Source organism: Gallinula chloropus, assembly GCF_964237585.1.
Source record: "Gallinula chloropus genome assembly, chromosome: 3".
NCBI lineage: Eukaryota > Metazoa > Chordata > Aves > Gruiformes > Rallidae > Gallinula > Gallinula chloropus.
Genome location: NC_140087.1, coordinates 11,906,005 through 11,933,628, shown reverse-complemented (window position 1 = coordinate 11,933,628; position 27,624 = coordinate 11,906,005). Strand labels below are relative to the sequence as shown.

Below are 27,624 nucleotides of genomic sequence, written 5' to 3'. Positions count from 1 at the left end.
GGTTAGCTCATGGAAATATAAATCACCAAGTATTCAAAGGGGAAGGTTTTAATGAAGAAGATTGAACTGCTTTAAGAATTGCTAAAAAAAAAAATAATAATGAATTACAGAACTATTACAAGTAACAGATGATTCCAGAGTGTTTCCAGGGCTGAGCTTGCTCCCATGCTGACTTTAGCTGCACTCTTGTGGTTTATCTTGAGTGCAGTTTCCCTGAGAAAATAATTGCAGTGCCTTTACTTTAGGGCCATGCACATCCCAGATGAACAAGGCCTCTTTTAGCACATCAGCATTCATTGTCTGGGTGAATTAAGTGCTGTGCTAAATGATGGAAACTTTGCCATGCCAGCCCACATCAACGGTTGCCTCAGCCCTCCCCACCCAGGCTCTAATTTTTTCTCTGAACAATAGGATGTGAATCTGGAGGCAGAAATACTCAATGGAGTGCAGAACGAGGGGGAGGCAACGATGGAAAAGGCTGTGTGTGTGCCTGCATGCATGTGTATGTCCAAAGCCATGTCAGTGACATGGCCCCTCTGGGGAGGTCGGACATGACCAGGGAGAGCACTGGATGGAAACAGCTATTTCTGCTGGGTATTGCTGCCAGCAAGAGCCTGCTGCCACTGTGGCAATGCTCTGCTCGTGGGGCAGCACTGGGAGTGGGAATGCAGGGATCAGTGCTTGGGAATCAGGGAGCAGAGAAGGCACTGGCCCCCCATCTGAGCTACCCAGCTCCTTGGCATGGAGCCATGGAAGGGGAATGGAGCAAGGAGCACTTGTAGCAAGCACCAAACAGGGCCAAGCTTCCCACCTCACCAGTCCCTGGGGCTGTGCAGGACAAAGGTCTGTAGGTCTGCAGTGGGACCTGGAAAGAGGTGGCTAGCTGCAGAAAAGGAGGACAGAAGCTTGGTGGGGAGGCTTTGCCATAGTTACCAATCTGTCCTGCCGAGATACATCTCTCTTGTTTTGAGCAAGGCTTTAAATCCACATGGGTCAGGGCATAGACCAAAGGGGAAGCTCTGTGTTGGTGCAGCCTGTTTCACTGATGTGGTGGTATTGGAGAGGTGGTTGAATTTGATGGCCTTAGAGGTCTTTTCCAACCTTAAAGATTCTGTGACTCTGTGGTTGCTGCCCATTGCTCAGGTGATGACTAACAGCTGCAGAGGGCATCGGTGAGACTCTCACCTATCTGAGCCCGCACAGGTGAGCCTCCAGCTTAACTGCTTGAGCTGAGTCATCATCCAGTGGAGTTACTCTCCTTTCTCCCCCCGGCATTGACAGTAGGGCAGAAGTGAGCCGTCCAACTTGTTTTGTGGCAGCTTTTCCATGCTGCCTCCTGGGGTTTGAACTACATCCTGCCTATGACTTCGATGTGGTCTTCCATCCCAGGGTCAGCCCAGCCCTGCTTAGCTTGGGAAAGCAAGCAAAGCCGTGTGTGCTCACCTCGCTGCAACTCCCACAGGCTCCATGGCTTTATGCTTACAAACATTCTCCTTTTGCAGCTGATGCAATTTTCCCACCTGATCAGCAACTTTTGACGTGTGTTGAGGGCAGGTTCAGCTGGGGTGAAGAGCATATGTTGCTCTCCTAAAAAGTAATTTGTTTTTTGGGGGGAGATATAAATAGCTGACTTTATTGTGCTGGTCATGCACGCTGGTGTTGGCACGAGGTGTGAAGTGGTGATGACTACTGCGTTCTCATTTCTTTGTAAAACTTCCCGTGCTGTGCCTGATACGGATTTCTATTCTGTCACTTGATCGCTCCAAAGATGCATTCATCAAGTGCAAGGGCTGCCATATAAGCCCATCAACAGGGGAGGTCCTTCTATCCAGACTGTGCAGCTCTGTTACACTGAGTCTAGCTGCAGTAGGGGAAAATAGATGGGACTTAAAAAGCTAGCTGGCTGCGCCAGGCAGAAAGCATCAAGAGCTAGTGACCTTCTTTACTCTTGCCCTCCCAAATCAGTTACCAGTCTGTGCTGTGCCATGCCATTTGAGACTGATTAGCAAGGGATGGAAATTCATTTCTGTTGATATATGGAAAGAGAGGAGCAGGCAAAATATCTGGAGTGCAGAGTGAGGTTTCATACAGGTGTTACAGATTGTATTTTCTCTGCTTCCCTTTTCAGTTAATATCAGAGCAAGATAACAAGCCAAAAAGTGACAGAAAGCAGTTGTGCACTTTATGGGAAGTACTTAGTAGGTGGATACATCCCAGTTCTCAATTTAGTTCTTGTCCATATCTCTGTGTACACACAAAGCTGCTTGTCTGGCTGGGCACATTGCTCTAAAGCCTGAATGTTACTCTCTAACCTAGATGTAGTTGTCCCTGGGAGTTTGTGCTGGTCAGCACATTGAGTGTGCCTTCCAGAGTCTGCTTTGAGAAGCAGGGGGATACGAACACAGTGATGAGAAGGACTGCAGAGTTGCCACTGTGGAGATCGTGGAGCAGACTGAGAAGGAGAACGTGATACAGTGTTGTGGTTAGCCAAATCCAGGACACCCAGCACCAAAATTAAGGAAAATAAGTACTTCAGAGTTCCATTCTGAATCTTTTGGGACAGAAAATCTCATCCAAGGAGAGAGTACAAAGTGGGGTATGCCAAGAGAGAGGACAGTTCCTGCTAGGCAATCTACATGGTCAGCTGACAAGGGAAGCAGAAGCATGTGAGGCCATGGTGTAACATCCAGTAGTCCCTAGATAAACTGAGACATCAGGAGCTTATAACTGCTGTGGTGGTGTTAGATTGATGAGAAAGTGATTTGGTTTTGCAAAAATGTGATTCCAAAGATCTTTGTGACCTTTTTCTTCTCCACTGGCAACACTCACCTGATTTTAGGGGAGCTATCATGCAGTTTTCTGAAGGCCTCAAATCAGTAAAGCTGTGTTTGCTTCAGTATCATTCACCTAGTCAAAGCACCTTCAGAAGGGGTTTGTTGAATAAGTTGTCTGGGATGCATCACTTTCATGTCCTAAAAAATGAGAAAAAGAAACAAAAAAGCACTCAGTACATCTGGTCAGATAACAAGAGAAAAATGGACCTGGAAATGAGGACCAGGATAGAAAAATGGAGCACCTGGAAAGTTAAATTCTTCGCCTAATCCTTGGATCTGCTCTAGCAGGATCTGGAGAGATTGTTTTGGTCCATGGAAATGTTAAGTGTTCAGCACTGAAAATACTCAGATCTTGGTAGCAGGTTATCTCAGTGAAAGCAAAGCCTGGTTCTGCTTTGGGTCCTAAAATGCCTTTGTTTGAATGGTGTTTGTCATGCTGGCCAGCGTCAGTCACCTTGCTCTGCTGGTTGTCACCCCTGGGACTGTAGCTGCTGTGATGGTGCAAAACTGGTTGCAGACCATCTCAAGAGAGGACCAAGGAGGTTGTGGGGAACTCCCGTCTGACCTCCTTCATTGCAGCTCAGTTTTTGCTGTGTTGCGTGTACATTTCTCCTTGGTGTGCTGAGGATTTGAGGTAGGGCCAAGAGGGGCACCTTCAGTTGGTGTGTGTAGCACAGATAGTACCTATGGAGTTAGCTCTTTTAGGGGGAGACGCGTATTTATGTGAGAGTAGAGCTGTCTCCTCCGGTCACCACCCCAGTGTCTCCATGAGACTGCTCAGCACCGTGGAGCTGCACACCAGCCCATGCAGTGAGGTATCTCTGGGGAGCCCTGGCATGCGTGGTATTCCCCATCCCAGGTGCTGGGGGGTCCTGGTCCAAATGCTTCTCCTTCTCTGACTCTGCTTTCCCACCTGTGCTGTGCAGAGCACAGTACATCCCAACTCTGTAAAGCACACCGAGATCAAGGAGTGGAGGGCACTGTGTAGTAGCAAAGCATCATTTATTCACCCGTGCTCTCGTAGGACGAAAGGCGCTCTATGTAGACCAGAGAATGAACTACTGTTACACTGGTTTCCAGCTTTTTACCACAGGAATTCCTCCATCTTCCTTTCCGGCAGCCTCGGAAGCCGTGTGTACCGACAGCCCGTGCGGCACGATGGGCAGCTGAGGCTGAGGCAGTGGGTTTGTGTCGCTGCCCGGCTGCCTGCCCAGCGTGCAGCTGCATGCTTGCCCAGGAGGTGCCCGGCGTGCCTGCGGCGGGTCTCCCACCGCTCACCCTGACCGCCTTCTCCTTGTCTGCTTTGCAGGAACACTCGCCAACAGGGTACCTTGCATGGAGAAAGGGAGCAGAGCAAACCACGTCACTCCACCGAATGACACCAGCTGGTCCGCTCACCACCCCCTCTGGCTGAAAGTCCAGAGAAGAAAACAGCTTCCTGTCACGAAGCCCCTCCGAGGAAGCCTCGGTCCCACGGGTGCCTTTGACCCAGAAGACAGCACATCATGGACCCACACAGTGTGCTCAGCATTCCTGCAACCACCTCTCTTCTCCTCCAAGGAACGCTTTTTTCCTCTTGGTTTCTTGCTGGGGGGGGATTTTTCACCCTGGTTTCAAAAACCACACGGACCAACATAGGTACTTTTCCCTCTCTGACTTCAAAGTTCAGATATTTGAGACTGGACAATGATATGGATTTTTTTTTATTATTATTTTTTATTTTTTTCCTTCGAAAAACTGCTGTGGTTTTGCTGCTACACTAAGAATCGTGATTTGCATTGTATGGTTTTGGACCTATTCAAGTTTTGATGGGGGAAAGGGGTAATACTGGAGTAGCAACGCTTCAGAGTCATCTCTGTCCTACCCATGATGCACTTTTAAATGAAGAGTTAGAATATTTTATTGGCTAATATACTTTCCTTGTTATTTTTACAAAGGCCACCTTTATCCTTTCTAATGCCATATTTTCAGTGTTACACTTTTATGGCTTTTAATTTTTGATTTGACAGATGTAAGAAGCAGCATGAATAGTTTATACTGTGGTTTTTCAGAGACTGAATGCCAAGAGAACTCAGTAAATGTTTATTCTTCTCAGCTTTCTCTTTAAATTCCCCTAAATAGCGCCCCATTTGGGAACAGAGCAAGAGTGTTGAACTAAAGACCAAAATTCCCTCAAGGTGTAAAATAATCTGAGGGGAATATTTGCTGGGCGTCACGAAAGACTTGGATGAAATTTCAACCCTGATGGTTTTCAGTGATCCAGGAAGGCAGTGAGACAATCTCTCCATATGCATAGCCCTTTCATGATAATTAGAATGGTATGGACAAACCAATGAAAACAAGGGTAAAGTGAGAAAGATCCCCCATGATTCTGTTTCACTGTTTGCTTTCTCCTGTCATGGTTAAGAGAAATGTGCAATTCGATCCTCAATCAGTGGGTGGAGGATAACAGGGTAGAATTTACTTGTGTGCACTTGTACAGTTGTAGCCAAGAGTCCAAAAGTACACTAGAGCATGTTATACTGGCACTGAATTGGTAAGAGAGTCGTGGAGTATCCCATTCTGACAAATACAAAAAGAAAAAAAAAAGAAAAAAAAAATAAAAGAAAGAAAAAAAAACACAAAAAGCAAAAAAACCCACAAAAAAATTTTAAAAACCCCACAAAAAAAATATTAAAAAAACTTCAGATCACCTTGTGACTCAGTGTAACTGTTTACTAACTCGAATAAAGCAATTGTTCACTCTCGAGTGTTCAGAGTACACCTTTTCTATAAGGCTGCTGCGGGGATAAGGTGAGGAGAAGTTTGCGGGAGCAGCGTCCCTGGCAGCGTCTGCGGTGCTGGGAGCAGGGGAGTGGAGTCAGTCGAACCAGAGCCTTGTAGTGATGGTGCACTATGAGCACTATGTATATACTGTATTTCTATATTTTCCTTTGTACAGATTCACTTAAGTCAAGCTACTGTTTTACAGGTGCTCCTTATTTATTAGAGCTGTGAAAGCTTGGAAAACACACCGGGCGAGTAAGCTCGCTTTTTAAAAAAAAACAAACAAAAAAAATACAACAAAAAAAAAATAAAAGGGGGAGGAGGGGGGGGGAATCCATCAACTCCTGAGTCTAGGGAGAGAGCTCAAAGTGATACCGATAAAACATCCTCAAGGGAGCAAGAATCTTCAGCACCCTCAGCGTGCTCTGCTTTCCTTCTGGGCTTGCAACGCTTTTCTCTCTCCCTGACTGGTGTCAGATTTATTAAAGCAAAATAAATCTCCAAGAAAAAAAAATGCACTTAAACGTGCTGTTGTTTTATTATTATTTTTTCCTTTTTGTGCATGCAGTTATTCATCCCTCTACCTGCCTGGTCACAGATCAAACAAACCTTGGTCTGAACTCTCGGAAAACTGTGTGTAAGTGTTCTTGGAGGCCACATCTATGTACCTTCCATTTTCGTGCCTCCCTCGTGCCCTCTCTGCAGTGCTTAAGGCATGGGGTGGGAGGGGGAGAACCCAAACCCCACAGTTAGCACAGTGTGGAGTTGAGTCCTTGTCTTAGAGAAGAGCCTTGGATGGATGCACTGGCTGCAGCTTCACTCATTTCAAGGGGTCCTGCGCAAGCACAGTTTGCTCGTGTGCATTTGGGGCCTGCCTTTTGTAATGACAGGGGTTTTCTATTCGTTAACTCCCCCTGAAATCAAGTCTAGCTCCTTCAAAGCGCCAAACTCCTCCCAAATGCCCCCAAAACTCTGCAACAGCATTGTATCTTCAGGCCCCAAGCTCTCTTGCACAAAGACCATTTGCTTCCCGGCTCTCGGCCTGTGCAGCCAGCGCTGCTGATGGAGGGGTCTGAAATGTCCGGTGAGCTCCGTTAGCTATTTGACTGATTTCATTAACCAGCCACGTAAGGCAAACAACAACAGCATAAGCGTGCCTGCTTGGAAGGGCACATAGAGCAAATCTTGTCTCCCTAGTAAACAGCTTGCTGCATCTCTATTTATTCATCTGAACTTGGCTGTAAAATGAAGGCCGTGTGTATTGATTTTGCTTTTGTCAGTGGTCCAGAATTGTTAGCACACATTTTCACTCTCCTGAAAAACAACAGACTCTTTAGAGAAATCTTTTCTCTCCCGTGAACTGCTTTTTCCAGAAATGGAATCAGCTTGTCAAAAATCATCAGGACAGCAGAAGCAGAGAAAGCGATCTAGGCTGGAGCTGGCTTCACGCGTTTCCAGTGATCACAAACTTACCTTAGCTCTCCTCAAAATCTGCCCGCCTTACACTTTCTTAACATCCTGCCCCCCAAAATTCAGCATCTGAGCAACTGCTCTGGACAGTTGAATCGGCTCATTGTTTGCTATTTAAAAAATATCTACAGCTGCATATCTGGGGAGAAATCTCCAAGTACTCATAAACCTTCAGCAAAATGTAGACCAAATGGTACGATACATTATGCAAAAGAAACCTGCTTTATTTTTGAGGCCAAATGCATCCCTTGCACGATGCCAACAAAATGAGTGGAATTACACAAAGGATGTAAGAAGGTCCTTCACAATTAACAGGAACCCGGCAAAGGTTGGCGGAACAGCGCTCGCTCGCTGCTGACATTATTTATTACTCACTGCGACCTAATGGGTGAGCCAAGCTCTTTCCTGGAGAACTCACCATCGAGGAGCCAGACAAAGAAAATCCCCATGCACTGGGAGACACTGGGGAAGGTTCCCAAGTGCAACAGCAATCACGCCAGCTCTTGCACGCGTGCAGTTTTGAGATGCAGAGGCTCTTCACAAGCATGGAGAGCCAGCCAGCTTTGCCTCAGGCCCCTGAGCAGTCAGCCCAGTATGCATCCCTTCACACCACCGGGGCAGAGAGGGGGGAGTTTGCTGTGATCGAGCTGCTCAGGTCCTTCTGCTGGCACTGAATCCTTGCTGTCAGCGAGAATTTTGCCCTTGTGATAAGAGGGGGTCTGCATGCTGCAAACACTCTGCATTAATTACCTCCTGTGTTGCCTTAGAGGATTTTGAGGGCTTTGGGGTTTTTTTTTCAGAGCTACTACACACGTCGGTGTTGGAGTGGCCCGATTCTGTAAGTCTCTCAGAATGAAAACATTTTGTGCTTTTTCCGTGCTGAATGATAGGAATAAATTCGCTTTGTTCAAATAAGTGCTGCACGCCAAATTTGCAAGGATGCTTATCCAAGTGAGATAGCCCATTCTGAGGTCCATATTTGGACACCCAAATCAACACTCAGCCAAACACATGCATGAGGCATTTCAGTGCCATTTGGAGTGTCCATATATAGAACTGGATGCCCTAACTTCATTGCCTTTGTTTTAAAAATAGGCCTGGAATATGTAAAGGCATCATTTAATAACAACTATGACAAACATTCCGCGCTCAAACTAAGAACAAGTTTGCTGGTGCTGGTTGGTTCCCCTGGAATCACTCTGGACTTACGGAAGTGTAACTCAGGAAAAAACCTGACCTCTTCAGTTGCTTTGCCTTCCACCCAAAGATGACTTGATGTCTGGGATGTGTGAGTTAGAGAAGGTGGAACCCGAGCAGTATCCACACACACGCATGCAGCAAAGGGAGAGAGAGTCGACAAGTGAGTTGAACCTGCTACATCCTGAACATAACTGCTCAAGTGTCTTGAATTGGGTTGAGGAGCTTTACCCAATCGGCTTGCCCAAATTTTATTTGTCATTTATTTGGTACTGAGCAAGGAAATGCGATGCTACCTCGAGAAACCCTAGGATGGATTCCACGGAACACAGCATGCACCAGCAAAAGATACCAAGCTGTGGAAAATACAGGTGAACAGCAGCTTCTGGCTGTTCTCCTCCAGCAAAGGTGGGAGCATGGCCCCTAGGAGGTGCCACAGATGCTGGCTTTTCCTTAAAAATGCAAGCATGTGAAAGTTGTGTGTCCCTACATGAAATGCCCAGCCACCTGGCTGTGCCAGGAGAAGGGGCAGCCTCACTTGTCCCTCCTATGTGGGGCTTGTTGGCAACTGAGGAGCTCAGGGTCCAGGTGGGATGCTGCCCAAATGGCGAAGGAAAGCTTGGTTTTAATTAGCTGATAAGATAGTTGAGGACAGAGATGTGTCACTATCCCAAACTCACAGCAGGCCTATTTTTTCTCTGAAGGACCTTGGTGGACCTATTTAATAAAGGAAAAAGGCTTGAAGAAGAAGGAATGCTGCCTTCTTTTCCAGATAAGTGTGGTTAGGACCTCACCAAGGGTCTGGGCAGCTCAGTTTCACTCCCCCTCTTCAACTGAAGGAACAGATCCTACATATGCCCACGCAAAACAAGGTGTTGAGAGAGGCTCTCTTCCCTTCCCACGTCCCCAGCCAGGATCAATGAGATACATACTCTCCCAGCCTGCCCACTGGGACACAAGCTATGCCAAGAAAGGCAGGAGAGGTGATCCTCACTTCTTGTGGAAGAGATGGAAGTATGACATCCTCAAGGCAGGGAAGATGGAGCACAGCCCTCCAGCTAGCACTTGAGGCTCTCTCCAGGCACAAGGGTGTCTGCTTCTGCTCAAAAAATGGCTTCAGAATTGCTGCAGTAAATACTGACCTATCACACAGCCCATCTCTGAAGCAAAAGGACCCTTCCCTCAGCCAGCTCTTGGGGTCCACCTCAGCACGTTGCAGCCCCGTGGCCCTCCACACAGCCAGGGCAGAGCAGGACAGGGAGGGCAGGCGGCCAAAGAGGTCCCTGGGGCCGCAGCACTGTTGTCATCACCCAGCCAGCTTTAGAGCAGGGGAGCGTGCCGGGGCAGCAGGACTGCACCCAGACATGCCCCACACTCACTGTGCCATGCTGGGCCTCCACATTACCTGCCCTCTCCTTCTGGACTACCCCATGAGCCAGGTGGGTTTCAGTTCTTACCAAGGGAGATTGGCATTGCCTGCTGGTTGCTGGCACGCAGGCACCACCACGTTCGTGAAACGTAATGTTTGGGGATGACGAAGACCCTCTCCTCGAGAGCAGCCCTTGCTGTTTAGCTCACAGGTATCTTTTTAAGCCTAAACCTAAACCGAAGCAGGCGCCCAGGCGCTGAAGCACAGCTGGATGCTGGGGAAAGCTGGATGCTGGGGAAAGCTGGCTGCCGCCCACCCGCAAGAGAGCTCCGGCGAGATGATTTACGGGTAGGGTCAGGTAGAGGCGCTGACATGAGCGGGTCAGAGGGGAGGGGTGCCAGCCCACAGGCGCGTTGTCAGTCGACATCCAGGGAAGGCGGAGGTGGGGGTGGGGGGGGAGCGTGAGTTGAATTCCTTAATAACGTGAATTATAAAATCATTTCCTGTGTTAGGGGTTAGGAAAGAGAGCGAAGGACCCGGAGATCTTCCAAACAGAAAACAGCTTTTGTTAAGGCTTTTGGCCTAAGGAGTTTGGGGGGGTGGGGTGGGAAGGGAAAGTGCTGGCACATTTTTGGCTGGAAGCCTCAGACAACATATTTTTTATTCTAGTCTTTATTTTTCAAAATAAAATCATGGCGAGGCAGCAACAAAGAGGGGGGAAGAGGGTGAAATTAGGGGGAACAGTACCCAAGTATTTCCCCCTTCTTTCTGTCCCTGCCATTAAACACACACAGGGTCTCCTTTATTATATACAGTAGCGGGATTAAGCCAGCAGCCCAAAGGCCAGGAATGCAACAAGATACTTTTATACTTATTGATTTTTTTTTTTAATTTTTTTTTTTTTTTTTAGGGAGATTGTTTTCATGGAAGTTTAATTCACCTTTTTTAGCTTTTGAGTCTAACTGCTACACATTTTATCCCGCTTCTTTGTGAAATGCTAAATCCATCGGTAGGTTTTAGCTTTCCTGGTGTAACTTTTCAGAAACTGTATATCTGCATAGCAACCCCACTGCGGGCAGCTTATGGCACAGTATCACATGTCAGAAAGATGAAAAGAACTCCAAATCTGAGCTGCTCTGCAAACTTATGTCCCCCATTCTCGGACATATATCTTCTGTACTTAATATAAGTGTCAGGAAGGCAATTTCAAGGCTAGAGAGGTGCGAAGTTTTATCTTGGAGATGACAACACCACCACCGCAAACCCCTCCCCACCCCCAAAAAGACACATGACCTCAGCTCAGCCTTGTGCGGACAATCAAATGAGAAACAAAGATTGTCTTTTTTCCTCTTCTCCCCACTCCCCCCCGGGCCCCCACCTCCCCGTGTCCCTGTTGTCTGCTTCCAACTGCAACTTGAGCCTGGATCCTGAGCCCGGTGTCCAGATTAGAGATTGTTGACTCAGATTTAGTGGTGAAACTTGAGCCAGGCCCTGTTGATGGCATAGCCTTGAAGGAGAAGGTTTACTTCAAGCCAAAAGAGAGATTACATGTCAGACGAGAGCCTGCCTTTTCTTTATCACAAACTTCCTGATCTCCCTCTGTTTTAACAGAGCATCGTACCCCCCACCACCACCCCCCGCCATGTGCCCACTTTCAATTCCTTCTATAGGGTGTCATAAATCAGGAAATTAGCAAGTGTGTAGCTGCCCTTTGCCACAGGCAGAGACAATGAGCGTGCTGTGTTTTTAACCAGTGGGTAGCACTTAACATAATCAATGGAGAGCTACGTGCAGAAAGGATGAAAAATTGGGTCTCGGTCTGACCACTTACAGGGTATTTCTCATCACCCAGGCAAGCTGCTTTTATGAGAATATGACATGCCCTGGAAGCTTGCTCTCCATTTTGCAGGAGAGTCATTAAAAGAAATCATTACATGTTTTTTTTTGTTCCTTGGCACACACGCTGCTTTTCCTTGGCTTCTGATTTCATCCATCTTTCAGGCGCTTCGTGCCTTTAGTAATTTATGTGCAAGATTTTTCCAAACCTCCAAATGTTTTTCCATTTGGCAAACTGTGTCCCGAAGCCTCCACAGAATGTAACTGTAGAGTTTTCTTGTACTTCAAAACATGAGCCCTGTGAGCACAAAGGTGCATCTTAATACTTGTAATCCCGTACATAAAAGCTATAAATTCATATAAGACAATCAAAGACATCATTCCTCCTCATGAGCATTTACCAGCCTTGTTGCTGTAACCCCTTACTTGATATGCAGAAGGAGAATTTCTCTATGAGCATTGTTGTTTTCTTTAACTATAGTTTTTGGAAGCTTTACGGTACCATATGGAGAACTATTTTATTCTGCTGCTGGTGGCTTTCTCAATACTGGCTATAAATTAGATAATTTTCCTCGTGTCTGATAGCCACACACTATCAGTCAGACACGGTTGCTCTCAGAGGAAAATCCAGGAGAATTCAATAGAAAGCGATAACCTTTCCACCATATAAAATTTAATGGAAAATTTTATCCCCACTGTAAGGCTCACAACAGTTGATTGAAAACAAAAATCACGTTTTCCACCCTCCATTAACTTCACAGGGTTTGTACACAGGTTTTTACAGAAGTCTCCTCACCTTGTTTCTAGCCCTGGTTCTTCTAAGAGGGACACATGCTGGTGGATACCATGGCCAGGCTTTTCAAGGGCTCCCAGGGGGGATCTCATATGCATTTTGGGGAGACTTGAGAAGGTCACCCAACGGGATGAGCATGAGGTCCAGAAGCAGTTAGGTTGCTGTGAGCTGCAATCTAGGCTGCTGTGGCTTTTGTCAGGAATGCAAACCCATGGGGAGATTTTCATAATGCAGTCCAGTGAGTGACATCCCCAAACTGGCAGGGTATGGAACCACGAGAAAGGAGATCTTTCTTTGGCCATCGGTGCCCATGGGAAATTACCAGGCATTGAGGAACAGCAATAGTATCTTTGCTTGTATTTGTTGATTCTCGAAATCCCTAAGTAGTTTACAAGGTTGCACTATAAAACACTTCCATTTGTTGGAAGTCCCAGCTGGACCAAGTTCCTGAACAAAGAGTCTGTTTTGCCAGCAGAAATGGGTCCAGATCAGGCCTAACGTATTATTTACATGGAGTTGTGCTCCACTGCTCCTTCTTGACATGTACTGCCCCGCTTGCCCTGGAAATAAATGCTCAGTGAGACTATACAATAACTGGTTGGATATGTCTCTTTGACAGTTCTTTACCCAAACTCCTGCATCTAAACCGAATGTATGTGGAAAGAACTATCCATGTTTCACTTAAGAAAGGCCAGATCTGCTGTCAGCTAGCACAAGTCCATCAACTCCTCCAATATCACTCCTGATCTAGCCCAGCACAGAAGAGAGAAGAATCAGAGCAGCAGTGATGACTTTGTTTTTAAAGAAATTAAGGTGAAGGCTGAGGACTTTGACAGTCCAGCCATGCCTTCATTTCCATCTCTGCCAACTCAAAGTAATGAGAGGGAAGGGTCAGTGAAATTCTTCCAGCCAACGCTGTGGTGATGGAGAACAGAGTTAGTCTCTTATATGTCGTTCCTCAGCCTGCTGAACTATGGTGACATTTCTCTGGGACGCACATGACATCCGCGTTAATAGCAGAAGGTGTCATTGTGATCTGAGCCATTATGGCGAATTGATTGCTATTATATCGCTTTAAAATAAACTATTCCCTGACTAAATCAAATTAAGGGTACTTTATCGGTGTAGGCGTGAGGCACATTTTCTTCTCATAATTTACTTCCTCTTAAGTGACTCTAGATTTTTGTTTATCTTATTGGGTTGATAAAGGAACACGCTCAATTGTCAACACGCATTAAAAAAATCGTATCTAGCCATCCAGGGAGGGAACGCGTGGGAAACGCCAAGAACACTGGGCGCAAGCGCGCGCTTCGCCTAGGCTACAAAGCTGCAACATTTTACCATCTCCCCAGCTCTTTTTTTCTTCTTTTCTTTTTTACCTAGTTTTATTTTTGACTGGCTGAGCGTTTTTCCTGCTCTCTCAAACTCCTCCGCATTGCATCCAGTTTGCGCTTCCAGAACTGATCGACTAGTACAGCAGGTCACCACCCCTGCTGAAATCAGCCAACAAGCCGACCATAACCCCAGCAGATGTTTGCGGTTTTATAGGCCAAATGAGAGCCCTGCAGACCAGCAAAATACCAGCACCACAGATGTGGAACCTGGCCGCTCGACGTGAACAACACAAAGCCCCGTCCTGCCCAGCCGGGCTGGGACTTGCAGAGGAGCAGAAGGTCTGAGAGACTAATTAGCCTGCAGAGCCAACATGCTGGCCTATGCTCCATCATTTTGATGGGCGCAAAGTCCTTTAATGAAACGCTGCATGAGTGAAAGTCAGATGAGGCCCCTCCATAACTTCACCTCTGAGTCTGGCAATCACCTGAGTTCATAATGTCCCCGAAACGTGCCAGCCGGCGACGCCAGGCTCTGCCACTCATCCCAGCTGGGCTGGGGATGGCCAACCAGCCTCATTACCACAGCCTGAACTGCTCCCGCACTCTGAATGCAAAACAGGGAAGGAAGGCTGGAGCTAAAAACAGGACACCACAGAGAAGAATCTTTTGTCATTGTCATCGTTGTTGTTTTAATTACAGATGCTTCTGGTAAATAACCAGGAAAAGAAGGACCAGCAGCTCTCAGCAGGCCATCAAAGACTGAGGATGGCACAGCCCATCCTCAGCCAGGAGCTTTTGTTCAAAGCAGGGGTGATTTCTCTGCTGCAAAAGCCACACTTGGTGCTTTCTGACCCCCACAAGATGGACACTGATATATTAACCTTAGCTCCTGACATCTCCTACACCTTTCAGGACGCCTCGCAGTACAGATGGCCACTGGAGCACGGGGAAACTGGGGTTCAGAGAGAAGCCCGAGGGGAAAGAAGTACAACCCACAGCGTTTGGAGCACCCCGCCAGGCAGAGCGACCCCAGACCCGTGTCCCTGTCCCTGCTGAGGGACGCCACGCGCATTGTCCCCTTGGCCACTTCTGATGCCGAACAACTTAAGATGAAATTGAGCGGTTTTAGCGTCACGGTGTTGGGACTCAGCGGTGGGGCGGCAGCACGGAGGGTGTTTTTGAGGACTTTCTCTCCTGTTTTCTCCTGGGCGGGACAAGCCCATCCCCTGGGCTGCATCGGGTCGGGCTGGGTCTGCCCGCACCGCCCGGCTCCGGGCACCGCCGCCCCCGCCCCGGCCGCACTGCGGCGCCACCTGGCGGCCACCTGGCGGCAGGGCCGGCTGCAGGCGGCCGGTCTGCCTCGGGGAGGACAGGGGCGGGCAGCGGGCCGGGGGGAGCCCCGCGCCCAGCCCGACGCCGCCGCCGTCCTCGTCCTCACCTGGCCGAAAGCAAGCCGTTGGGTTCTGCTGCCCGCCGCCTAGGGCGGACATGCGGTCTGGTAGCCACAAGGTGTCAGCCGCGGGCTGGGCAGGTGGCCGCCGCCGGCCGCGCCTGACGGTGGCTCCGCGGAGTGCGCAGCCGGGCCCCTCACAGCCGCGCCGGTCCGGGCTTCCCATGGAAGAGCGGACACTGCCATCCACCCTGGGAAAACAGCCCCCGAGCGCCTCTTTTTGCCGCCGAGACCCGCGGGGAGGGTGGGTGGGTCGGTCGTGACCGTGCCGCGCCCCCCTGGCGCCCAGGGCGAGGAGAAAATGGCCGCGATGGAGCCGCAGCCTGGCTGGGGGCGGCTCAGGTGAGGCGTCGGAGCCCGCCGGACCGCTGCTCCCTGCAGAGCGGGAGGGACGCGTCTCCCGGCCTTCTCCAGGGAGGCTTCTGAGCCCTCTCAGACCTTGACCGTAGGTGATGTTCCGGGCTCTGCTGGTGCCTCTGGATATTGGGTGCTCTGGGCTCAGAGTAGGTCCATCAGAAGTGCCTAGGGACTTGTGTCAGAGGCTTTGAGGCTCCTGCCAATATCATTAACACGGGTTTTAAGGGAGCTAAGTACTCCAGTCGGAAATAGGGACCTCAGCGTTGGTGAGTCTGTGTGCTTCAGGAGCAGAAAGGCCACTGCAGATCTCTGGGTGCAGCTATGTTTTGAAAATCACAGCGCAGGTTCACTGGGTCAGGCAGCCTGGCTCAGTGTAGTTACACTAACTTTTGTGGGGCTACTGGGTTTCACACCCACTGTGAGCAGGTGGGTCTGTTACAGAGCTGCTCTGATGGCACATCTGATGTCCAAGTGAATGATCTTCCAGCTGTGTGCTACCTCTTGGTCTTGTGGGTCATGCTGCGGGTTCTGCTGTTCAGGACATGATTCCCCACTAGGAAGCCAGCGTGCAGGATCTGGCAGCGCCAACCAACCTGGAATCTGTGTGCTGGTGGACTTTGCTAACATCTCTCTGTAAAAACTGAGTGTCTTTGTTGTAGACCAGCATGCATCATACTTAAACTAAGTCCCCTTTTATTGTTAGGAGACAGGAAACAACAGAGTGATTCACTTATTCTTAAAGTATGTGCTTAACTCATGGAAATAAATTAAGAAGCTTTTTTATTGTTTTTCTGCTCTGTGTAGTTATTTATGATGCCTAGTGAGGAGCCAGATCCCAAAGCAGTGTTCCTGATTCCCTAGGTAAAGAGCAGGAAACAGATTTCTCAACTGCTCTTCATTACTTGCTCTAGAGTTCACTGTAGATTGACATTTACCTCTGCTGTGAGTAAACCTGTGGCTGCCCCTTTGCAGGGCTGTGAACAGCTAAATGATGCCTCAGAAAATTCTTTGTCTGCACCTAGAAATGCAGACCCTGGGAAGGAAAGCAGAATACATCTTAAAGGAAACGTTGCAAATCTGAGAATTTATCTGATCCGAAGAGTCCTTTGCATGTGATGATTTCTTGGATTAGCTCTGTTAATCCCATATCAAGTCAATATGATCTCTCCTCAGTTCTCCTTTCGCCTTGTGCTTGTAGAGCAGAGGGTGAAGGCTGTATCCCCCGTGTGTAGCCTGTTACATCTGGAGAGCTGAGATGGTGTTTTTGGCAGAGGAGGCCCCATTGCAGTTAACAGTAAGATTTCCAGGAGTTTCAGTTGACTCTGGTTCACGCTTCTACAGAGCTGCTTTAATACTCTGTTCTCCAAAGTATTTATGTGCAAAGAATTCCTCGCTGAAGAAGTTTCCTTTTCTCAAATAAAAAGGAACATGCAGATTTTCTATAGACTATATTCCACAGGAACAAAACAAAACCAAACAATGTACAATACGCCTTATAGCGTGGCCTGTGTCGGGGAGGTGTGGGGGGGCAGGGTACAAGGCACCACAACCTTAAACAGAGAAATCAGTAGAAGAGATTTCACTTTAGGATCAGAATTAATCTAAGTTGGTTGTAGAAAACACCTTGAAAGATAAAAATAAACTCAAAATTAGTATTTATTCATGTCCAAACAGTTATTACTTCAAATGTGAGCAAAGAAAACTGGTTATTTCCACAGCTGTAATGAAGTCACAAAGGGAGTGTGGATCATTAAACAGCAGTTCCTACATCCTTCTTTGGGACTGTGTCTTTAAAAACTGCTGTCAAGTTTCTGTATCTTTAGCTGTACTCCTGCTTTACATATCTATGACATGGAATTGACTTGACTTTATTACAGCTAATCAGTTTTACTGTTAATTCACTTAATTAAAATTAATTAGCTAAATACCAACAACCATTATCTTTGAGAGAAGAAAGGAAGGAGCTAATTCCTGCAATGGGGTTCCCAGTGGGTCAAATGGAACACTTTTCTGCACCTTTTTTATTCTGTTGTTGTTTTTCTCCAGGAATCCTTTCCAAAAACCGTACAAGAAAGGTTTGGGGCGAAGGGCAGTGGTGCTGTTTCTTCAAGACAGTTTTCTCTTCCAGGTGTCACCCCGAACTCCTGCCCTGCCTGTGTCCTTGACAGACCTGTTAGCCTCATGGCTTTCCACACCCTTTTCTCACTGAGAGGAGAAGCGCATCTGATCTCACCCTGGGGGGCTACGCTGGGCCAAATAATGCTGTGGCCCATAGGCTGCATACATACAGGTACGTGTGTCTTTATGGATGTTTCTAGAGCAGGCTCCATCCCAAACTGTGGAAACCCTTCCTCAGCAGCTGTGAATAGCTTCAGAGTGCTGGAGTAGGGCAGAGATAATGAATTGCCTGTTAATGCCCCATCCGTGCTTATGACAGTTAGTAAAGGCACCGGTGACAAGGTAATTTTTAATAGGATGAACGGTGTGTCAGAATACTAATAGGGCACTAAAAGGAGTGGTTTCCAGGGGAGTCACCTCATTGCTCGAGTGAGAGAGGGGACTATTCCCTCCGGCCCTCTCCTCAGCTCAGAAGGACTGTCACCTATAATGATCCAAACCCCACGGCCTCTTCTGAACTACTGCTTAATTGGGAAAGTGCTTCGGAGCAAAAAGAGTCAATCCTTCAAGCCACCAAGCTTCCCAAACCTCACTGAGCTTAACTTTAGCCCTGCTGAATTTGGTTAGACTTGGAGGATTCTGCTGGTTAATGGTTAATTATTTGTGTTGCCTGTGTAGCCCCTACCAGTGACGAAGGCCCTCGGGGTTGCAGGCTGTCTGAAGAGTAGGAAGAAGCAATCCTAGTGCCAAAGAGCTCGTTGGCACAGCAGTAAGATGAATGGCATCCCCGAGGTATAAACTGGCAAGGGAATATGAGGAAATAGTAAGTCTGCTGTTGAGCTAGCCCTGCATATCTGAACATGGCAAAACCAACTGGCAGCATGAACAGGCTTCCTTGTAAAGGGAGAGGTAGAAGGATGCGACTTAGGTTTTGAAGAGTGAAGGGCATAACAGGATAGAAGCACAGGTGGAGGCATGGGAGGGGTAGGTAAAATATTGCCACTTACCCCTCACAATACAGAAAGAAATTAAAAAGTTGGTACAGCAGCTTTTTAGGATTATGTATTAACCTGAGGGTTTTGCAGCCAGAGGAATTTTTAAAAGGATGACGTCTTTAGAAAGGGAGGAACATTCAGACTTATGTTTTCCAGAGCACAAGCCAACTGTTGGCTGACAGTGACTGGCAAAACCTGTGGATATATATGTGGTCTCTGCATCTTCTTCTGATACTCCCATTGAATGCCAGTCAGAGAGGTGTCATGGTCCAAAATGGACTTGGAGCTTCTGGGCAATTTCAGCTATGGGGCAGGCACCCACAACCACCTGTGCAAGTGAAAACCAGATAGGTTCACTCCTTGGACTATACAGCAGTTAACACTGAAGAGACTTACCCTCAGGTTTTGGTATTTTGTGAGCCTTGTGCACTTATTTTCAACCCATCAGGCAGTAAATGCAGGGCACAAGAAAGGATAATACTGTTCCCTTGTGTGATAGTACACCTATCACATCTTCTCTGCTGGGAGTAAATGTATTGAGGAGTGCTCTGTAGAAAAACCCTGTCTGCTAGAGATCACTGGTTTCATAATGGTAAAGAAAGCCACTGAACCATCGATTTGGAAAGGTTAGTAACTTTTACTGCAAATTTGTGTGAAATGCACTAAAAAAAAAAATGTCCTGGTCAGATTTCTTCCAAAGGAACTTTAAAATCTTCACTTCTGCAAGGATCCCAACCGAAACCAATTGAACTATTCACTGTTAAAGCTTATTAATGTGAGAGCATGTTTACTTTACAGGAACCAGCTGCAAGAGTCCTCTCTTATCAACCAGAGATGTATCTACCTAGCAAAGATTTATTGCTCTGAAGCTGGGGTTGAAACATGTGCATATTTGTACATCCCTGTAATTACAGTGTGTGTCCTTTCAGTTGCTTCATATATCTAGGTACTGTGAGTGGCCCAATAGCTCTGTGTCAGAGAGAGATTGTGAGCTGATCCTTTTAAGAGCCTTTGCTCTTAAATGTAATGTTTTCCAGGCATGTGGTATCACTCATATTCCTGGTTTTAATATTACTGTCATCCCGGTCACAGGTAAGGTTGTTAAACAGTAGCCAGTCAGCCTTTTACAAATGATAACTGGTTTTTATTATTATTTAAATTTCCCTCTAACCTCTGCCAGCAGCCCCAGCTGCTTGTTCCTAACCCCTCCTGGAAGCTTTTAGCCCTGACTTGGACTAGCTCTGCAAAATATGCTTTTGCTGTTTGGTTCATCCTGGGGGAGGAAGGGATTTGGAGGAGGAAGGGAGACAGCAGCCTTGTGTCAAGCAGCTTCTGACACAACAGAAACTTTCTCTGCCAGTGGGAGATTTGCTGCTAGAGGATCCTTTACCCATTCTTTTATATACATTGGTTATGCTGGATGCAAAATCAACTGTTTGTCTGGGCAGCCCTCTAGCTGTGGGGCCAGAATCCTCCTTCTTTTAAGGGGAGAGAAGGAACAAATGTTGATTTATTTCTTTTTTTTGCAACTTCCAAATCAATGATCAGTTGCATTTGCAGAGCAAAATTAGCAGCTCTCACCACAAGTCTGACTCACTCCTGATGGATAGACGCCAAAAAAACCCCCTGTGTATATCAATATAGATCAATACTCATCTGTCTATAGAGATGTAAGAATTACATGAATATATAGGTAATATATAGTACACACATGTATGGTTACAGCCTCAGTCCTCAGGGAGGCTCAGCCCAAGGGCTAAAAGGGCAGCATTTCCTCCTGTTGTGCCTCTCGTTAACAGAGTCAGGGACTGCAGACGCGGTTGCTGCTCCACTGACAAGCTGGGGATTTGTCAGGTACCTGGTTTTTTGAAACCAGCTCTGCTTATTCTTTAGCCCTGATGGTTGCCCCGAAGCTGTGGTGTGTGTACAGGTTGCTCTCTGCCAGCGCTGCAGCCCCCTTTTGTCCTGGAAAGCTGGCACAAAATGTAATCTCTGATGGTGAGGAGACCCAAAATTAAAATTAGCAGTTGTGGCTGCTGAGCCCTCCTTCAGCTCAGGACTGTGCCTACCTACCCTGGCTCTGTAATGGCATCCCCCCAGCTGTGACACTGTGGATATCCAGCAGTGGTCCCTGAAGACTGGCAGCAGAGCCCTCCACAATGCATGGGTGGAGAAGTGACCCCCTGGAGAGGGAAGGGTGCTCATCATATTGATGGGGCAGCTGCCTATGCCCCTCACTTGGGCACCTTGGTGATTGAGGTCTTTGATCTCTCAGGCATTTCGGCAGCAGGAAAGTGTGCTGGCTCTCTGCTGAATCAGCCCTCAAGCCTCTCTTGAAATTAGGCACATTATAAGACAATTAGATACATAATAAGACAGTAATGAGGAAAGCCCTTTTGTATGAAACCTTGAAGTTGAGCAGCACTGAAATGCTGTAGAAGTCTGGACCCAGAATTAATTGATTCATTTAAAATGACGACTAGTAATCCAACATCTGGGCTGTATTCAAATAATGCTCCCAGGTAACGGAGTCACACATGGTAGTAAAGCACTGGTCAGGTTTTGGTCTCACTGGAAGTCACTGGGATTGTGTTGTGGAGTTTCAAGGCCGTATGGTTGTGCTGATTGCCAGTGAGGTATAATCTAAAGCACATTTTGCCTCTACGTGTTGCAAACCAGCCAACAGTGCAGTTAATACACCATGGATCTTTCTTGGAAATGCCAGCTGGTCATCTGTAGCAAACACAGAGCTTTCCCTGGCCAAGGGTGTCCCCAAAGGCTCTGCAGCTCTGAGGGGAGCTGCCCCAGACCTGATGAAGCTCTGACCCCTTGGCTGGGGCTGCTGTGAGTGGACCTGAGGTGGGGGAAGCCTGGGTGCACCCTTTTCTGCTTGGCTGGGGGGGGGGAAACTACATTGAGGCTCACACTCTTCACCTTGCAGGGCCAAGGGCTGCCCTGTCCAGGGAGGGTGAGTTGGGAGCCAAGGGCTATTGGTCTGGGTCTCTGGCACTGCTCGGAGTTTAGCACACAACCTCTCTGTCTCCTGTCAGGCAAAGCAGAGTGTCCTTTCCATGGAAACTGGGCGGGCCGTGGGGCAGCAGGTCCAGGGACGCTGTCCAGACTGGCGCTGACAGTGCTTGGGGAACACCAGAGAGGATTTTATGTGAACAAGGAATGCAGAAAGCTCTTGTCCTGGGCAAGGCATCATGGCCTCTCACCTCCTCTCACCCCATCAGAAATAACCTCATTACACATGCGAGCCCCTTTTGATACAGACCGTGTAGGACAAAGCCTGACCGGTACAGAATGAGCTTGTGTTTGTGAAGCCCATTTGAGTGGCTGCAAGAAGACAGGCAATGCCTCCTGCCACCCTGGAGCCAGCATGTCGCAGCACAAGCGCCTGCAGCAGAAACATGAGAGTCACCAGGGTGCCCCTGCTGCTGCCCAAGCACCCCTCTTTGTCCCATGGGGCTCAGCCTGCCTGCAAACCATGGTGAGGTCAGGGAAGGCCCTCTTTGGGTTAATGCATCTACCCGAGCCTTACCTCAGGAAAGTTTTCATTAGGGCTGGAGCATTGGTGACAGCTACTGCTCAGGCTGCCAAAGTGTTTCCATTATGTTATATATCCCAGTTTTCACTTGCTTGTGACTATCCAAAAGTTTCACCTAGAAGGCTGAAATTTTCCAGGCTCCTCTTTCGCTGGAGGTGAAAGGTTTTGTGGAAAGTTGGAGAAAAAAAAGAAAGAGAGAGAGGGAAAAAAGCGGTTCTGCTCTTTTTGAAATGGCAGCATCCAGGCAGAGGTGATAATTTAGGAAAACAAAATTTAATCAAAGCAAACAGCGCTATTGCAACCTCAGAAATGACTGACACTTTGAGTTTTGAACAAATCTCTGAATAATATTTTTATGTTAAGAGATTCTACTAATTTCCTTGGCCTTTTTGCTGCATCCTTCCCTTCAGCTCAGGACGTCCTCAGGCAGTGCTGCCTGCCTCTTGCTTCTCAATCCCCAGCTTCTTCCTCCCGCTCTCTGTCAGTGGCTGCAGGCTTGACACCAGCTCTGCGGCCTGAAACTCCTCACTGACCCAGGATCAGGTTCCTGTGACTAGCAGGGCTCTTGCCCACCAGGCACCTTTGCTGGCAGCCTAGTGACTGGTTTTGTCACCTGAGTGTGGGCCTGGTGAAGTTCAGAAACCTGTGTTGTGTTGGGCTCCGTGCTGGGGTGGGTCTGGGAGTTGCCATGTCCTCCACATGGAGCTTTAATGCAAGTGTCCCTGCTGACCCTGAGGTGGGCTGCAGACAGCAGACTGTTAAGCCACGTGGCCACCTAGCATGAAGCTCTAGGTAATAAATTTACGATGTAAAAATCAATTAGCATTAATGGAGTTCTTATTAGCACCAAATGTAGGTGATGTGATTTCTCTGGTGAGCGTGCAGAGCAGAGAAATCTGAAGCTAAATAAGCTCTAGCAACTGATGATGCTTTTTAAATCGTTTTGCTTCTTGAACTGGAGAGTCTCTCCCCCAGATTGCTCATTTGAGATTGTTTTTGAGCTAAACAAGGGTTGCAGTTCTAGGTGTTTGCAGCTGGTGTGTGGAGCTGTACAGTTGGCTTAAAATGAACCAGTTCACATTTGAAAGCCCACGCTTCACAGTTCTCTGCAAAAGAAACAACCAGTCATCTCATTAACATTTCCAGTAACCACTAAAGGAAACCCAGGGCAATCCATTCACTCTAATAGAGTTTTTTGTTTTTTTCTTGTTGTATAGTGCATGGGCTTGGAGGTTTGCATCCTCTTTTGGGTAGTTTTTGTCTGGAGAAGATAGAAGCCCACTGCTGCCCATGGCTTGTGGTGACACTTCTTGCACACAGGCAGTAACGGGAGATGGTTTTGGCCGTGAAGGACCCATTCTCAGTCCCTGCTCGTGACTGATATCAAAGCCAACAAAAATACCCAACTCAATAAAATCAAGACCAAGTCTAAATGCTTCAAACTGGATAATTAAAACACAGGAGACAGACAGCTTTATGTGTGGAAATGGAAAATCAAGACACAGAAATTTAGGAAAGAAAAAGACTAGAGGAAAAACTACCCCCTCCCTGCCTCCCCTGTCCCTCCAGTCTGCTGTGACTGTTGTTTTCAGAGGAGGGCTTTCTCCAGTGCAGACAGGCTTAGCTGACTCAGGAGGAGATTCCTAAACTGCCTGTTTCATAACAACTCTCAAAACTGTAAGATCAGACTTCAGGTTTGTGGTTGCTACACAGGATGCGATGCCAGACCCCCTTCATTTGTGGGTGTGTGAAAGCAGAGATCACATGAAGCTTGCTGATAGGAAACATGCTACATAAATTTTCTGACCTTCCCTCCCAGGGTGGATGAGCTCTATGTGCGTTATTTTAATTGGGATTCACGGCCCTGAACCTCCTGGAACTAAAGGCCCAAGTCTGTGTGTTCTGTCTGGTGACGTGGCAGCAAGTCTTTTACTTGGCAGGTTGGTGGCTAGATGACTTGCTGAGGTGTGGAACAAGTCGTAATAAAATTTCGGCCCCAGTGAGATGATTAAAAATCTGCATCTCCTGGGAGAAAGCTTAAAAAGAACCCTGCAAGATGAGGCCCTGCAGGTGACATAACCCAGAAGGATGTTTACTTTGTGTATCCTGCAAGTACAAGTGAAATGCAGATTCTCATCCTAGTGAGGGTTTTGGAACTGCTGCCCATGCCCAAAACTAAGCTGTTAGGGTCTCCAGGGAACTTCTGTGGTGAAAGCTGAGGTCCTTACGTCACCTTTTGGTGGAGGTGGCGTTAAAATCAAGTTCTCAGGATCACAGTTTGGAAACTTTGACCCTAATGTAGAAGTGTCAGTGGAGACATCCATCATAACGACAGCAAAGCTGGCTCCCTCAACAGAGAAAGGTGCTGTGTCGGCGTGGGGACTCCATGGGTAAAGCTTGAAGGATCTCAGCATCCCTGAGCCCCTGCACTTTGGCTCAGTTGTGTCAACTGGTCTAAGAAGGCAGAAGGGCAAAAGGAGATAGGGAGACACTGTCCCTTCCTTGGGAAGGCAAGTTGGAAAGAATTCCACTGGCGTGCATCTGCTTGAAGCTCCATCCGTGAAGGCAGCAGTTTGGGAAAGCTGAACACCTTGTAGGTCACCTCCAGGATGCTCGGGAGGGACTTCAGATGCAAAGTAGGTTCCTCTCCTGGCTTTCTGGGATGCACAGTTTGCTGCCTGTGGTGGGAACTGTTCAGGGGCTGGGTGCAGTTAGGCATTCATGTATATGTGTATATGTATGCATATACATGTGTATGGCCCTGTACATAAGAGAACTCGTACTACTTCACTGTGCCTTGTTTTAAGCTGACAGCAGCTGAGACTTCAGGTGGATGCCAGGATGTGAGAAATAATGTGTAAAACCACTCACCAAGAGAAGTGTTATTAACTCCCCTTAGCAGGTAGGTGGGCTGAGGCAAAGCTGAGGTAACACAGCTGAGGGAACATCCTGTGGTACCAGGAACAGAAATATTAAGAATTGCAGAGGAGGTCTGGGGCCACATACAGCCTCTCATGTTGCACAGCTGAGACAGAAAATGAGTTCCCAGCTTTCTAAACCTGCTCCTTGGAACCTGAATTTCATGCTTATCAACATGTTTGAGGCAGAAATCTCCCAGCTGACATCCTGTTTCCTACCTACAGAGATCCTGAAAGAAGGAAGTGGATTTTTCCAGTGGAAAATAAAAAGTTGAAGAACCGAGCTAACTGGGGAGAGAGGGGAGAGGGGGGTAATGGTTAGAACAAGCTTAGTGGCTAAATGAAGGAAGGATATGTAGTTGCAAGCAAAAGGGAGAAAATAGGTGCAGAAAATGCAGAAAGTAGAGCATGGCCAAAATAACACAGAGTTTGACCCAACAGAAAACTGTACACAGCTCTAAGACATACCAGAGAGAGTAGAAGATATGTTAACAGAAAGGAAAGTGGAGAAGAAAACACCAGACATCACCAGCCATCATCATCTTGACAGGTGAGTTTTTCAGTGCCAAGAAAACACAGCACCGAAGATTCAAAAGGCGTTTTGGTATTGGGCTCTGACCCTCTGCTCCTGAGCCCTTCCCCACTTCTGACAGTCACTGCTCCTGCAGAGGGGACACCACGGGGTGCATCGTGCATTTTGTATTCTCCTGGGCCACACAGGCTTCTCCTTCAAAACAACTGCTGTCTTCCAGCTTTTTCCCTGTGAAGGAATGAGCTTTCCTCAGACCAAGGCACGAGATCTCCTGCCTGCTGCCTGCACACCGTTACGGCATCTCTCCCTCCCGAGGGGTCCGCAGCTCCCTGCACACTCCAGAAATGGGCTGCCCTGCACCCTCGGGAAAATAAAAGGGGGGGATGGGGGTTAATCCTGAGCACAACCTCAGTAGTTCCAAGAGGAGAGAGGGACAACACCCTCACCAGCACACCAATACCGAGGGCCACTGCATCCATCCCAGCACAAAGACTGAACACCATGGTCAAACCAACATCCACCAAGCCGTGGTCACTCCCGCCGGGCAGGCATGGGCCTGCCTGGAGGTGTGCACTTGCTTCTATGTGGGATTAAGAGCACAGGGCAAAACCCCGCTCCCACCAATAGCTGAAGAAGTGTGGGGATGGTCCTGAAGGTCATGGTGGGGCCACCAGGCATGTAGCCACTTCCATATGAAGTGGCCAGCAGACGTGAGGCTGCTGCATCCCTGCAAAGATCATTTGGCACTGAAGGGAGGGGCTTTGACTAAAGCCTTTGACTAAAAGCTTTTGACTTTTGTGTTGCTACCTCTGGAAATGTAGATAAAGAACATTTCATACTGGAAAGAAGCCCTGCTGTCGAGTTAGCTATTGGCGCTTTTCATCTTCCATTTCCAAGCAACTGGCTGGATTCTGACTTGGCTATGTCTGGGACAAGGAACGCAGTACAAAAGGGACTGGTAATCAGGGAGCGCCTCCAGCTTTCTTACCATAATAAAACACGTTCTTGCACTCTTCTCTGGACACGGATGGCAAAAATCCTGCTCTCTAGCAAGAGAGTTGAAATCTGGAATGACGATTGCATCAGTGGAAGGAAGCCAGATTCGCGGCGCCGTAAGTGAGCAAAAGATCTGGCTGACAATCCGGATTCACCCTTATAATGAAACTTTTTGGGCTGTTTCCTTTTAATTTTGTCCTAAGTGACAGGGCCACATTCTGATTTCGCTTACATCAGGCTGTGCCTGACTCTGGGATGCCTCTCATGCAGCTGCAGTGTGCCTGAGATCAAAACTCAGCCCTCTAGGTTTCCATTCCCCTCCTAAATATAAATTTCAAGGTGGTAATAAAGACTGGAACAAAAAAGATATGTAATTTTAGTGACAGAGAAGCAAATTGATGCTGAATGTATGTGACACTTTTTCAATTTCCCTCTTGTTTTTTTCCTGATGGTGTTTTGTGCTAAACATTACATTTGCAGATGCAAAATTTAAAGAACACTTTATCTTCAGCACTGAGAAACATAACATGTAATTTGCGGCTTCAGCCAAGAGTGATGGCCTTATTAGTAATGGGAATTTACTGATTAACTGCTGTTAGCAAAACATCATCTTCAAACCCGTTAGTCTGAAACTGGCAGCCGCTCTGTCGGCAGGAGCTTTTTTATTTCATCTCGGGGGAGTTCTGTAGAAATATTTCTCATTTAAACAGCTTTAGCCTTGGCCTTTCAATAATTTTTATGGTCTCAACTAATAGGTTAACAATTAGTTAAGAGCAACTATCAGCTTAATGTCAAGTCATTCACAGGGAAAAGTTCAAGGAGAGAAGTAACGTTATTTCAGTGTTTTCGAACAAAGAGCTCCCATCAGTTTCTCAAAGCTGGAGGGATAAAAATGGAATGGAGGAGAGAAACAGAGAAATCAACAGTGGGGATGAAAAGCCTGGGGTCTGAGCAAGGCTGGGAGAGGGGCAGCCGGGCGAGCAGGAGGGCCGGAGGTGTGCCACAGTGCCTGGGGGTTATGCACGCTCCTGGCCCCCAGCCCTCCTCGGGGGAGCACGTGTTTGTCTGCAGCATGGCAGGGCTTCGCTCCCTGCTGCAGCTACCCCTGC

At 47.7% G+C, this 27,624-nt stretch overlaps 1 protein-coding gene across 1 annotated transcript in view; it reads left to right on the top strand.

The window, feature by feature from the left end:
• Positions 1–4,512, top strand: part of SOBP (sine oculis binding protein homolog) — a 116,536-nt gene extending 112,024 nt beyond the window's left edge. Inside the window, exon 7 of the mRNA XM_084261548.1 lies at positions 4,144–4,512. The gene's annotated coding sequence lies outside the window, so the exon portion shown is untranslated. The remainder of the gene's footprint in view (positions 1–4,143) is intronic.
• The last annotated feature ends 23,112 nt before the right edge of the window (positions 4,513–27,624 follow it).